The following is a 12,310-nucleotide window of genomic DNA, read 5'->3' on the forward strand; positions in this document are numbered from 1 at the left end:
GTATTTGTTCAAAAACAGAGCATTTTTTTGGAAGCGTTGGGGTCAACTGAACCGAACGCTTGGCCGAACGAATCACTGCTTTGAAGTGCCACGCGCTGGTGGCCCCTGCTGGTCAGAACAGTGGAAATGCAACACAAACCCAGGCCAAATATGCATAAAAACACCTTTTACAAGCCCATTGCGCAGTCAGCTGATCATCATCAGGCGAGTCTTGAACGGCGGGTTCACTGTAAAGCCTGAGCTTATGCAAGGTGTTTGGCCGTCATAAAGAAGAAACCTCCCCGTCGGGGAATCGAACCCCGGTCTTCCGCGTGACAGGCGGAGATACTGTCCACTATACTAACGAGGACTGAGCCTCAGTGACATCGTCTTAGGCAGAGTTTGCGGTCATCTGGTGATGGGGCGGATTCTTATTACATTTGCTCCTTCCAATGGAAATGGCTCGATGATTTAAAAAAGAAAAAAGCAGGGTGGCAGGATCCAGCACCAGACGTTACCCTTGCTGAGCATTGTGGCATGTTGGTGGGAGCCCATTGGCCCAACATCTCAGGGGTACAACTCGAGTTTCTCTTCATTCACGCATAAATCTTTCGCCTTTTACTAAAGATTTCCGTGGCGGGAACATTTGCGAGTTTTTGCTATTTTTGGATGCTCTGCTCACAGCAGAGCCACATGTATTTGTTCAAAAACAGAGCATTTTATTGGAATCTTTGGGGTCAACTGAACAGAACGCTTGGCCGAACGAATCACTGCTTTGAGGTGCCACGCGCTGGTGGCCCCTGCTGGTCAGAACAGTGGAAATGCAACACAAACCCAGGCCAAATATGCATAAAAACACCTTTTACAAGCCCATTGCGCAGTCAGCTGATCATCATCAGGCTAGTCTTGAACGGCGGGTTGACTGTAAACCCTGAGCTTATGCAAGGTGTTTGGCCGTCATAAAGAAGAAACCTCCCCGTCGGGGAATCGAACCCCGGTCTTCCGCATGACAGGCGGAGATACTGTCCACTATACTAACGAGGACTGAGCCTCAGTGCCATCGTCTTAGGCAGAGTTTGCGGTCATCTGGTGATGGGGCGGATTCTTATTACATTTGCTCCTTCCAATGGAAATGGCTCGATGATTTAAAAAAGAAAAAAGCAGGGTGGCAGGATCCAGCACCAGACGTTACCCTTGCTGAGCATTGTGGCATGTTGGTGGGAGCCCATTGGCCCAACATCTCAGGGGTACAACTCGAGTTTCTCTTCATTCACGCATAAATCTTTCGCCTTTTACTAAAGATTTCCGTGGAGGGGAACATTTGCGAGTTTTTGCTATTTTTGGATGCTCTGCTCACAGCAGAGCCACATGTATTTGTTCAAAAACAGAGCATTTTATTGGAATCTTTGGGATCAACTGAACCGAACGCTTGGCCGAACGAATCACTGCTTTGAGGTGCCACGCGCTGGTGGCCCCTGCTGGTCAGAACAGTGGAAATGCAACACAAACCCAGGCCAAATATGCATAAAAACACCTTTTACAAGCCCATTGCGCAGTCAGCTGATCATCATCAGGCGAGTCTTGAACGGCGGGGGTTGACTGTAAAGCCTGAGCTTATGCAAGGTGTTTGGCCGTCATAAAGAAGAAACCTCCCCGTCGGGGAATCGAACCCCGGTCTTCCGCGTGACAGGCGGAGATACTGTCCACTATACTAACGAAGACTGAGTCTTGCAGACACTGTTTTGCATGCGCAACCGTTGAGAAGTCGCTAAATACTGGGTATGCTTTCCATTATGGGAGTCATTATTTAACCCTTTTATTTTGGCCAAGGGGGCAGGAGAGGAGCTTACCCTGTCCTGTGGAGGAATCAACCCGCAATGGAAGGAGATGAAGGGTTTTTCATTTCGCTTCCAGGAAGTTCATAAAAAAATCTCGTGCGAATACTACCATTGGTCTTCAACGTACTATCGGCCTCAGCGACATTCGTCTTAGGCAGGGTTTGCGGTCATCTGGTGATGGGGCGGATTCTTATTACATTTGCTCCTTCCAATGGAAATGGCTCGATGATTTAAAAAAGAAAAAAGCAGGGTGGCAGGATCCAGCACCAGACGTTACCCTTGCTGAGCATTGTGGCATGTTGGTGGGAGCCCATTGGCCCAACATCTCAGGGGTACAACTCGAGTTTCTCTTCATTCACGCATAAATCTTTCGCCTTTTACTAAAGATTTCCGTGGAGGGGAACATTTGCGAGTTTTTGCTATTTTTGGATGCTCTGCTCACAGCAGAGCCACATGTATTTGTTCAAAAACAGAGCATTTTATTGGAATCTTTGGGATCAACTGAACCGAACGCTTGGCCGAACGAATCACTGCTTTGAGGTGCCACGCGCTGGTGGCCCCTGCTGGTCAGAACAGTGGAAATGCAACACAAACCCAGGCCAAATATGCATAAAAACACCTTTTACAAGCCCATTGCGCAGTCAGCTGATCATCATCAGGCGAGTCTTGAACGGCGGGGGTTGAATGTAAAGCCTGAGCTTATGCAAGGTGTTTGGCCGTCATAAAGAAGAAACCTCCCCGTCGGGGAATCGAACCCCGGTCTTCCGCGTGACAGGCGGAGATACTGTCCACTATACTAACGAGGACTGAGTCTTGCAGACACTGTTTTGCATGCGCAACCGTTGAGAAGTCGCTAAATACTGGGTATGCTTTCCATTATGGGAGTCATTATTTAACCCTTTTATTTTGGCCAAGGGGGCAGGAGAGGAGCTTACCCTGTCCTGTGGAGGAATCAACCCGCAATGGAAGGAGATGAAGGGTTTTTCATTTCGCTTCCAGGAAGTTCATAAAAAAATCTCGTGCGAATACTACCATTGGTCTTCAACGTACTATCGGCCTCAGCGACATTCGTCTTAGGCAGGGTTTGCGGTCATCTGGTGATGGGGCGGATTCTTATTACATTTGCTCCTTCCAATGGAAATGGCTCGATGATTTAAAAAAGAAAAAAGCAGGGTGGCAGGATCCAGCACCAGACGTTTCCCTTGCTGAGCATTGTGGCATGTTGGTGGGAGCCCATTGGCCCAACATCTCAGGGGTACAACTCGAGTTTCTCTTCATTCACGCATAAATCTTTCGCCTTTTACTAAAGATTTCCGTGGAGGGGAACATTTGCGAGTTTTTGCTATTTTTGGATGCTCTGCTCACAGCAGAGCCACATGTATTTGTTCAAAAACAGAGCATTTTATTGGAATCTTTGGGGTCAACTGAACCGAACGCTTGGCCGAACGAATCACTGCTTTGAGGTGCCACGCGCTGGTGGCCCCTGCTGGTCAGAACAGTGGAAATGCAACACAAACCCAGGCCAAATATGCATAAAAACACCTTTTACAAGCCCATTGCGCAGTCAGCTGATCATCATCAGGCGAGTCTTGAACGGCGGGTTGACTGTAAAGCCTGAGCTTATGCAAGGTGTTTGGCCGTCATAAAGAAGAAACCTCCCCGTCGGGGAATCGAACCCCGGTCTTCCGCGTGACAGGCGGAGATACTGTCCACTATACTAACGAGGACTGAGTCTTGCAGACACTGTTTTGCATGCGCAACCCTTGAGAAGTCGCTAAATACTGGGTATGCTTTCCATTATGGGAGTCATTATTTAACCCTTTTATTTTGGCCAAGGGGGCAGGAGAGGAGCTTACCCTGTCCTGTGGAGGAATCAACCCGCAATGGAAGGAGATGAAGGGTTTTTCATTTCGCTTCCAGGAAGTTCATAAAAAAATCTCGTGCGAATACTACCATTGGTCTTCAACGTACTATCGGCCTCAGTGACATCGTCTTAGGCATGGTTTGCGGTCATCTGGTGATGGGGCGGATTCTTATTACATTTGCTCCTTCCAATGGAAATGGCTCGATGATTTAAAAAAGAAAAAAGCAGGGTGGCAGGATCCAGCACCAGACGTTACCCTTGCTGAGCATTGTGGCATGTTGGTGGGAGCCCATTGGCCCAACATCTCAGGGGTACAACTCGAGTTTCTCTTCATTCACGCATAAATCTTTCGCCTTTTACTAAAGATTTCCGTGGAGGGGAACATTTGCGAGTTTTTGCTATTTTTGGATGCTCTGCTCACAGCAGAGCCACGTGTATTTGTTCAAAAACAGAGCATTTTTTTGGAAGCGTTAGGGTCAACTGAACCGAACGCTTGGCCGAACGAATCACTGCTTTGAAGTGCCACGCGCTGGTGGCCCCTGCTGGTCAGAACAGTGGAAATGCAACACAAACCCAGGCCAAATATGCATAAAAACACCTTTTACAAGCCCATTGCGCAGTCAGCTGATCATCATCAGGCGAGTCTTGAACGGCGGGTTCACTGTAAAGCCTGAGCTTATGCAAGGTGTTTGGCCGTCATAAAGAAGAAACCTCCCCGTCGGGGAATCGAACCCCGGTCTTCCGCGTGACAGGCGGAGATACTGTCCACTATACTAACGAGGACTGAGTCTTGCAGACACTGTTTTGCATGCGCCACCGTTGAGAAGTCGCTAACTACTGGGTATGCTTTCCATTGTGGGAGTCATTATTTAACCCTTTTATTTTGGCCAAGGGGGCAGGAGAGGAGCTTACTCTGTCCTGTGGAGGAATCAACCCGCAATGGAAGGAGATGAAGGGTTTTTCATTTCGCTTCCAGGAAGTTCATAAAAAAATCTTGTGCGAATACTACCATTGGTCTTCAACGTACTATCGGCCTCAGTGACATCGTCTTACGCAGGGTTTGCGGTCATCTGGTGATGGGGCGGATTCTTATTACATTTGCTCCTTCCAATGGAAATGGCTCGATGATTTAAAAAAGAAAAAAGCAGGGTGGCAGGATCCAGCACCAGACGTTACCCTTGCTGAGCATTGTGGCATGTTGGTGGGAGCCCATTGGCCCAACATCTCAGGGGTACAACTCGAGTTTCTCTTCATTCACGCATAAATCTTTCGCCTTTTACTAAAGATTTCCGTGGAGGGGAACATTTGCGAGTTTTTGCTATTTTTGGATGCTCTGCTCACAGCAGAGCCACATGTATTTGTTCAAAAACAGAGCATTTTATTGGAATCTTTGGGGTCAACTGAACAGAACGCTTGGCCGAACGAATCACTGCTTTGAGGTGCCACGCGCTGGTGGCCCCTGCTGGTCAGAACAGTGGAAATGCAACACAAACCCAGGCCAAATATGCATAAAAACACCTTTTACAAGCCCATTGCGCAGTCAGCTGATCATCATCAGGCTAGTCTTGAACGGCGGGTTGACTGTAAACCCTGAGCTTATGCAAGGTGTTTGGCCGTCATAAAGAAGAAACCTCCCCGTCGGGGAATCGAACCCCGGTCTTCCGCGTGACAGGCGGAGATACTGTCCACTATACTAACGAGGACTGAGCCTCAGTGACATCGTCTTAGGCAGAGTTTGCGGTCATCTGGTGATGGGGCGGATTCTTATTACATTTGCTCCTTCCAATGGAAATGGCTCGATGATTTAAAAAAGAAAAAAGCAGGGTGGCAGGATCCAGCACCAGACGTTACCCTTGCTGAGCATTGTGGCATGTTGGTGGGAGCCCATTGGCCCAACATCTCAGGGGTACAACTCGAGTTTCTCTTCATTCACGCATAAATCTTTCGCCTTTTACTAAAGATTTCCGTGGAGGGGAACATTTGCGAGTTTTTGCTATTTTTGGATGCTCTGCTCACAGCAGAGCCACATGTATTTGTTCAAAAACAGAGCATTTTATTGGAATCTTTGGGGTCAACTGAACCGAACGCTTGGCCGAACAAATCACTGCTTTGAGGTGCCACGCGCTGGTGGCCCCTGCTGGTCAGAACAGTGGAAATGCAACACAAACCCAGGCCAAATATGCATAAAAACACCTTTTACAAGCCCATTGCGCAGTCAGCTGATCATCATCAGGCGAGTCTTGAACGGCGGGGGTTGACTGTAAAGCCTGAGCTTATGCAAGGTGTTTTGCCGTCATAAAGAAGAAACCTCCCCGTCGGGGAATCGAACCCCGGTCTTCCGCGTGACAGGCGGAGATACTGTCCACTATACTAACGAGGACTGAGTCTTGCAGACACTGTTTTGCATGCGCAACCGTTGAGAAGTCGCTAAATACTGGGTATGCTTTTTCATTATGGGAGTCATTATTTAACCCTTTTATTTTGGCCAAGGGGGCAGGAGAGGAGCTTACCCTGTCCTGTGGAGGAATCAACCCGCAATGGAAGGAGATGAAGGGTTTTTCATTTCGCTTCCAGGAAGTTCATAAAAAAATCTTGTGCGAATACTACCATTGGTCTTCAACGTACTATCGGCCTCAGTGACATCGTCTTAGGCAGGGTTTGCGGTCATCTGGTGATGGGGCGGATTCTTATTACATTTGCTCCTTCCAATGGAAATGGCTCGATGATTTAAAAAAGAAAAAAGCAGGGTGGCAGGATCCAGCACCAGACGTTACCCTTGCTGAGCATTGTGGCATGTTGGTGGGAGCCCACTGGCCCAACATCTCAGGGGTACAACTCGAGTTTCTCTTCATTCACGCATAAATCTTTCGCCTTTTACTAAAGATTTCCGTGGAGGGGAACATTTGCGAGTTTTTGCTATTTTTGGATGCTCTGCTCACAGCAGAGCCACATGTATTTGTTCAAAAACAGAGCATTTTATTGGAATCTTTGGGGTCAACTGAACCGAACGCTTGGCCGAACGAATCACTGCTTTGAGGTGCCACGCGCTGGTGGCCCCTGCTGGTCAGAACAGTGGAAATGCAACACAAACCCAGGCCAAATATGCATAAAAACACCTTTTACAAGCCCATTGCGCAGTCAGCTGATCATCATCAGGCGAGTCTTGAACGGCGGGTTGACTGTAAAGCCTGAGCTTATGCAAGGTGTTTGGCCGTCATAAAGAAGAAACCTCCCCATCGGGGAATCGAACCCCGGTCTTCCGCGTGACAGGCGGAGATACTGTCCACTATACTAACGAGGACTGAGTCTTGCAGACACTGTTTTGCATGCGCAACCGTTGAGAAGTCGCTAACTACTGGGTATGCTTTCCATTATGGGAGTCATTATTTAACCCTTTTATTTTGGCCAAGGGGGCAGGAGAGGAGCTTACCCTGTCCTGTGGAGGAATCAACCCGCAATGGAAGGAGATGAAGGGTTTTTCATTTCGCTTCCAGGAAGTTCATAAAAAAATCTTGTGCGAATACTACCATTGGTCTTCAACGTACTATCGGCCTCAGTGACATCGTCTTAGGCAGGGTTTGCGGTCATCTGGTGATGGGGCGGATTCTTATTACATTTGCTCCTTCCAATGGAAATGGCTCGATGATTTAAAAAAGAAAAAAGCAGGGTGGCAGGATCCAGCACCAGACGTTACCCTTGCTGAGCATTGTGGCATGTTGGTGGGAGCCCATTGGCCCAACATCTCAGGGGTACAACTCGAGTTTCTCTTCATTCACGCATAAATCTTTCGCCTTTTACTAAAGATTTCCGTGGAGGGGAACATTAGCGAGTTTTTGCTATTTTTGGATGCTCTGCTCACAGCAGAGCCACATGTATTTGTTCAAAAACAGAGCATTTTATTGGAATCTTTGGGGTCAACTGAACCGAACGCTTGGCCGAACGAATCACTGCTTTGAGGTGCCACGCGCTGGTGGCCCCTGCTGGTCAGAACAGTGGAAATGCAACACAAACCCAGGCCAAATATGCATAAAAACACCTTTTACAAGCCCATTGCGCAGTCAGCTGATCATCATCAGGCGAGTCTTGAACGGCGGGTTGACTGTAAAGCCTGAGCTTATGCAAGGTGTTTTGCCGTCATAAAGAAGAAACCTCCCCGTCGGGGAATCGAACCCCGGTCTTCCGCGTGACAGGCGGAGATACTGTCCACTATACTAACGAGGACTGAGTCTTGCAGACACTGTTTTGCATGCGCAACCGTTGAGAAGTCGCTAACTACTGGGTATGCTTTCCATTATGGGAGTCATTATTTAACCCTTTTATTTTGGCCAAGGGGGCAGGAGAGGAGCTTACCCTGTCCTGTGGAGGAATCAACCCGCAATGGAAGGAGATGAAGGGTTTTTCATTTCGCTTCCAGGAAGTTCATAAAAAAATCTTGTGCGAATACTACCATTGGTCTTCAACGTACTATCGGCCTCAGTGACATCGTCTTAGGCAGGGTTTGCGGTCATCTGGTGATGGGGCGGATTCTTATTACATTTGCTCCTTCCAATGGAAATGGCTCGATGATTTAAAAAAGAAAAAAGCAGGGTGGCAGGATCCAGCACCAGACGTTACCCTTGCTGAGCATTGTGGCATGTTGGTGGGAGCCCATTGGCCCAACATCTCAGGGGTACAACTCGAGTTTCTCTTCATTCACGCATAAATCTTTCGCCTTTTACTAAAGATTTCCGTGGAGGGGAACATTAGCGAGTTTTTGCTATTTTTGGATGCTCTGCTCACAGCAGAGCCACATGTATTTGTTCAAAAACAGAGCATTTTATTGGAATCTTTGGGGTCAACTGAACCGAACGCTTGGCCGAACGAATCACTGCTTTGAGGTGCCACGCGCTGGTGGCCCCTGCTGGTCAGAACAGTGGAAATGCAACACAAACCCAGGCCAAATATGCATAAAAACACCTTTTACAAGCCCATTGCGCAGTCAGCTGATCATCATCAGGCGAGTCTTGAACGGCGGGTTGACTGTAAAGCCTGAGCTTATGCAAGGTGTTTTGCCGTCATAAAGAAGAAACCTCCCCGTCGGGGAATCGAACCCCGGTCTTCCGCGTGACAGGCGGAGATACTGTTCACTATACTAACGAGGACTGAGTCTTGCAGACACTGTTTTGCATGCGCAACCGTTGAGAAGTCGCTAACTACTGGGTATGCTTTCCATTATGGGAGTCATTATTTAACCCTTTTATTTTGGCCAAGGGGGCAGGAGAGGAGCTTACCCTGTCCTGTGGAGGAATCAACCCGCAATGGAAGGAGATGAAGGGTTTTTCATTTCGCTTCCAGGAAGTTCATAAAAAAATCTCGTGCGAATACTACCATTGGTCTTCAACGTACTATCGGCCTCAGTGACATCGTCTTAGGCAGGGTTTGCGGTCATCTGGTGATGGGGCGGATTCTTATTACATTTGCTCCTTCCAATGGAAATGGCTCGATGATTTAAAAAAGAAAAAAGCAGGGTGGCAGGATCCAGCACCAGACGTTACCCTTGCTGAGCATTGTGGCATGTTGGTGGGAGACCATTGGCCCAACATCTCAGGTGTACAACTCGAGTTTCTCTTCATTCACGCATAAATCTTTCGCCTTTTACTAAAGATTTCCGTGGAGGGGAACATTTGCGAGTTTTTGCTATTTTTGGATGCTCTGCTCACAGCAGAGCCACATGTATTTGTTCAAAAACAGAGCATTTTATTGGAATCTTTGGGGTCAACTGAACAGAACGCTTGGCCGAACGAATCACTGCTCTGAGGTGCCACGCGCTGGTGGCCCCTGCTGGTCAGAACAGTGGAAATGCAACACAAACCCAGGCCAAATATGCATAAAAACACCTTTTACAAGCCCATTGCGCAGTCAGCTGATCATCATCAGGCGAGTCTTGAACGGCGGGTTGACTGTAAAGCCTGAGCTTATGCAAGGTGTTTGGCCGTCATAAAGAAGAAACCTCCCCGTCGGGGAATCGAACCCCGGTCTTCCGCGTGACAGGCGGAGATACTGTCCACTATACTAACGAGGACTGAGTCTTGCAGACACTGTTTTGCATGCGCAACCGTTGAGAAGTCGCTAACTACTGGGTATGCTTTCCATTATGGGAGTCATTATTTAACCCTTTTATTTTGGCCAAGGGGGCAGGAGAGGAGCTTACCCTGTCCTGTGGAGGAATCAACCCGCAATGGAAGGAGATGAAGGGTTTTTCATTTCGCTTCCAGGAAGTTCATAAAAAAATCTTGTGCGAATACTACCATTGGTCTTCAACGTACTATCGGCCTCAGTGACATCGTCTTAGGCAGGGTTTGCGGTCATCTGGTGATGGGGTGGATTCTTATTACATTTGCTCCTTCCAATGGAAATGGCTCGATGATTTAAAAAAGAAAAAAGCAGGGTGGCAGGATCCAGCACCAGACGTTACCCTTGCTGAGCATTGTGGCATGTTGGTGGGAGCCCATTGGCCCAACATCTCAGGGGTACAACTCGAGTTTCTCTTCATTCACGCATAAATCTTTCGCCTTTTACTAAAGATTTCCGTGGAGGGGAACATTTGCGAGTTTTTGCTATTTTTGGATGCTCTGCTCACAGCAGAGCCACATGTATTTGTTCAAAAACAGAGCATTTTATTGGAATCTTTGGGGTCAACTGAACCGAACGCTTGGCCGAACGAATCACTGCTTTGAGGTGCCACGCGCTGGTGGCCCCTGCTGGTCAGAACAGTGGAAATGCAACACAAACCCAGGCCAAATATGCATAAAAACACCTTTTACAAGCCCATTGCGCAGTCAGCTGATCATCATCAGGCGAGTCTTGAACGGCGGGTTGACTGTAAAGCCTGAGATTATGCAAGGTGTTTTGCCGTCATAAAGAAGAAACCTCCCCGTCGGGGAATCGAACCCCGGTCTTCCGCGTGACAGGCGGAGATACTGTCCACTATACTAACGAGGACTGAGTCTTGCAGACACTGTTTTGCATGCGCAACCGTTGAGAAGTCGCTAACTACTGGGTATGCTTTCCATTATGGGAGTCATTATTTAACCCTTTTATTTTGGCCAAGGGGGCAGGAGAGGAGCTTACCCTGTCCTGTGGAGGAATCAACCCGCAATGGAAGGAGATGAAGGGTTTTTCATTTCGCTTCCAGGAAGTTCATAAAAAAATCTCGTGCGAATACTACCATTGGTCTTCAACGTACTATCGGCCTCAGTGACATCGTCTTAGGCAGGGTTTGCGGTCATCTGGTGATGGGGCGGATTCTTATTACATTTGCTCCTTCCAATGGAAATGGCTCGATGATTTAAAAAAGAAAAAAGCAGGGTGGCAGGATCCAGCACCAGACGTTACCCTTGCTGAGCATTGTGGCATGTTGGTGGGAGCCCATTGGCCCAACATCTCAGGTGTACAACTCGAGTTTCTCTTCATTCACGCATAAATCTTTCGCCTTTTACTAAAGATTTCCGTGGAGGGGAACATTTGTGAGTTTTTGCTATTTTTGGATGCTCTGCTCACAGCAGAGCCACATGTATTTGTTCAAAAACAGAGCATTTTATTGGAATCTTTGGGGTCAACTGAACAGAACGCTTGGCCGAACGAATCACTGCTCTGAGGTGCCACGCGCTGGTGGCCCCTGCTGGTCAGAACAGTGGAAATGCAACACAAACCCAGGCCAAATATGCATAAAAACACGTTTTACAAGCCCATTGCGCAGTCAGCTGATCATCATCAGGCGAGTCTTGAACGGCGGGTTGACTGTAAAGCCTGAGCTTATGCAAGGTGTTTGGCCGTCATAAAGAAGAAACCTCCCCGTCGGGGAATCGAACCCCGGTCTCCGCGTGACAGGCGGAGATACTGTCCACTATACTAACGAGGACTGAGTCTTGCAGACACTGTTTTGCATGCGCAACCGTTGAGAAGTCGCTAACTACTGGGTATGCTTTCCATTATGGGAGTCATTATTTAACCCTTTTATTTTGGCCAAGGGGTCAGGAGAGGAGCTTACCCTGTCCTGTGGAGGAATCAACCCGCAATGGAAGGAGATGAAGGGTTTTTCATTTCGCTTTTAGGAAGTTCATAAAAAAATCTCGTGCGAATACTACCATTGGTCTTCAACGTACTATCGGCCTCAGTGACATCGTCTTAGGCAGGGTTTGCGGTCATCTGGTGATGGGGCGGATTCTTATTACATTTGCTCCTTCCAATGGAAATGGCTCGATGATTTAAAAAAGAAAAAAGCAGGGTGGCAGGATCCAGCACCAGACGTTACCCTTGCTGAGCATTGTGGCATGTTGGTGGGAGCCCATTGGCCCAACATCTCAGGGGTACAACTCGAGTTTCTCTTCATTCACGCATAAATCTTTCGCCGTTTACTAAAGATTTCCGTGGAGGGGAACATTTGCGAGTTTTTGCTATTTTTGGATGCTCTGCTCACAGCAGAGCCACATGTATTTGTTCAAAAACAGAGCATTTTATTGGAATCTTTGGGGTCAACTGAACAGAACGCTTGGCCGAACGAATCACTACTTTGAGGTGCCACGCGCTGGTGGCCCCTGCTGGTCAGAACAGTGGAAATGCAACACAAACCCAGGCCAAATATGCATAA

The 12,310-nt window shown here is 48.0% G+C and overlaps 23 non-coding genes across 23 annotated transcripts; 14 read left to right on the forward strand and 9 right to left on the reverse strand.

The window, feature by feature from the left end:
• Positions 1-277: 277 nt before the first annotated feature.
• Positions 278-349, reverse strand: trnad-guc (transfer RNA aspartic acid (anticodon GUC)). Its single transcript has one exon. It is a non-coding gene; the product is annotated as a tRNA-Asp (tRNA).
• Positions 350-556: 207 nt separating this feature from the next.
• LOC137042268 (U5 spliceosomal RNA) lies at positions 557-670 on the forward strand. Its single transcript, XR_010898376.1, has one exon. It is a non-coding gene; the product is annotated as a U5 spliceosomal RNA (small nuclear RNA).
• Positions 671-1,229: 559 nt separating this feature from the next.
• On the forward strand, positions 1,230-1,345 carry LOC137042189 (U5 spliceosomal RNA). Its single transcript, XR_010898302.1, has one exon. It is a non-coding gene; the product is annotated as a U5 spliceosomal RNA (small nuclear RNA).
• An 807-nt stretch (positions 1,346-2,152) lies between these two features.
• LOC137042190 (U5 spliceosomal RNA) lies at positions 2,153-2,268 on the forward strand. Its single transcript, XR_010898303.1, has one exon. It is a non-coding gene; the product is annotated as a U5 spliceosomal RNA (small nuclear RNA).
• Positions 2,269-2,551: 283 nt separating this feature from the next.
• trnad-guc (transfer RNA aspartic acid (anticodon GUC)) lies at positions 2,552-2,623 on the reverse strand. The gene has a single exon. It is a non-coding gene; the product is annotated as a tRNA-Asp (tRNA).
• Positions 2,624-3,075: 452 nt separating this feature from the next.
• LOC137042191 (U5 spliceosomal RNA) lies at positions 3,076-3,191 on the forward strand. The gene has a single exon (XR_010898304.1). It is a non-coding gene; the product is annotated as a U5 spliceosomal RNA (small nuclear RNA).
• Positions 3,192-3,472: 281 nt separating this feature from the next.
• On the reverse strand, positions 3,473-3,544 carry trnad-guc (transfer RNA aspartic acid (anticodon GUC)). The gene has a single exon. It is a non-coding gene; the product is annotated as a tRNA-Asp (tRNA).
• Positions 3,545-3,995: 451 nt separating this feature from the next.
• Positions 3,996-4,111, forward strand: LOC137042192 (U5 spliceosomal RNA). Its single transcript, XR_010898305.1, has one exon. It is a non-coding gene; the product is annotated as a U5 spliceosomal RNA (small nuclear RNA).
• Positions 4,112-4,392: 281 nt separating this feature from the next.
• trnad-guc (transfer RNA aspartic acid (anticodon GUC)) lies at positions 4,393-4,464 on the reverse strand. Its single transcript has one exon. It is a non-coding gene; the product is annotated as a tRNA-Asp (tRNA).
• Positions 4,465-4,915: 451 nt separating this feature from the next.
• Positions 4,916-5,031, forward strand: LOC137042193 (U5 spliceosomal RNA). The gene has a single exon (XR_010898306.1). It is a non-coding gene; the product is annotated as a U5 spliceosomal RNA (small nuclear RNA).
• Positions 5,032-5,312: 281 nt separating this feature from the next.
• trnad-guc (transfer RNA aspartic acid (anticodon GUC)) lies at positions 5,313-5,384 on the reverse strand. Its single transcript has one exon. It is a non-coding gene; the product is annotated as a tRNA-Asp (tRNA).
• A 206-nt stretch (positions 5,385-5,590) lies between these two features.
• On the forward strand, positions 5,591-5,706 carry LOC137042194 (U5 spliceosomal RNA). Its single transcript, XR_010898307.1, has one exon. It is a non-coding gene; the product is annotated as a U5 spliceosomal RNA (small nuclear RNA).
• Positions 5,707-5,989: 283 nt separating this feature from the next.
• On the reverse strand, positions 5,990-6,061 carry trnad-guc (transfer RNA aspartic acid (anticodon GUC)). The gene has a single exon. It is a non-coding gene; the product is annotated as a tRNA-Asp (tRNA).
• Positions 6,062-6,513: 452 nt separating this feature from the next.
• LOC137042195 (U5 spliceosomal RNA) lies at positions 6,514-6,629 on the forward strand. The gene has a single exon (XR_010898308.1). It is a non-coding gene; the product is annotated as a U5 spliceosomal RNA (small nuclear RNA).
• Positions 6,630-7,433: 804 nt separating this feature from the next.
• LOC137042220 (U5 spliceosomal RNA) lies at positions 7,434-7,549 on the forward strand. Its single transcript, XR_010898332.1, has one exon. It is a non-coding gene; the product is annotated as a U5 spliceosomal RNA (small nuclear RNA).
• Positions 7,550-7,830: 281 nt separating this feature from the next.
• Positions 7,831-7,902, reverse strand: trnad-guc (transfer RNA aspartic acid (anticodon GUC)). The gene has a single exon. It is a non-coding gene; the product is annotated as a tRNA-Asp (tRNA).
• Positions 7,903-8,353: 451 nt separating this feature from the next.
• Positions 8,354-8,469, forward strand: LOC137042221 (U5 spliceosomal RNA). The gene has a single exon (XR_010898333.1). It is a non-coding gene; the product is annotated as a U5 spliceosomal RNA (small nuclear RNA).
• An 804-nt stretch (positions 8,470-9,273) lies between these two features.
• LOC137042196 (U5 spliceosomal RNA) lies at positions 9,274-9,389 on the forward strand. Its single transcript, XR_010898309.1, has one exon. It is a non-coding gene; the product is annotated as a U5 spliceosomal RNA (small nuclear RNA).
• A 281-nt stretch (positions 9,390-9,670) lies between these two features.
• Positions 9,671-9,742, reverse strand: trnad-guc (transfer RNA aspartic acid (anticodon GUC)). The gene has a single exon. It is a non-coding gene; the product is annotated as a tRNA-Asp (tRNA).
• A 451-nt stretch (positions 9,743-10,193) lies between these two features.
• LOC137042197 (U5 spliceosomal RNA) lies at positions 10,194-10,309 on the forward strand. The gene has a single exon (XR_010898310.1). It is a non-coding gene; the product is annotated as a U5 spliceosomal RNA (small nuclear RNA).
• A 281-nt stretch (positions 10,310-10,590) lies between these two features.
• Positions 10,591-10,662, reverse strand: trnad-guc (transfer RNA aspartic acid (anticodon GUC)). Its single transcript has one exon. It is a non-coding gene; the product is annotated as a tRNA-Asp (tRNA).
• Positions 10,663-11,113: 451 nt separating this feature from the next.
• On the forward strand, positions 11,114-11,229 carry LOC137042107 (U5 spliceosomal RNA). Its single transcript, XR_010898225.1, has one exon. It is a non-coding gene; the product is annotated as a U5 spliceosomal RNA (small nuclear RNA).
• An 803-nt stretch (positions 11,230-12,032) lies between these two features.
• LOC137042262 (U5 spliceosomal RNA) lies at positions 12,033-12,148 on the forward strand. The gene has a single exon (XR_010898371.1). It is a non-coding gene; the product is annotated as a U5 spliceosomal RNA (small nuclear RNA).
• The last annotated feature ends 162 nt before the right edge of the window (positions 12,149-12,310 follow it).

The sequence above is a fragment of the Pseudorasbora parva genome, chromosome 15 (assembly GCF_024679245.1).
Source record: "Pseudorasbora parva isolate DD20220531a chromosome 15, ASM2467924v1, whole genome shotgun sequence".
NCBI classification, from domain to species: domain Eukaryota; kingdom Metazoa; phylum Chordata; class Actinopteri; order Cypriniformes; family Gobionidae; genus Pseudorasbora; species Pseudorasbora parva.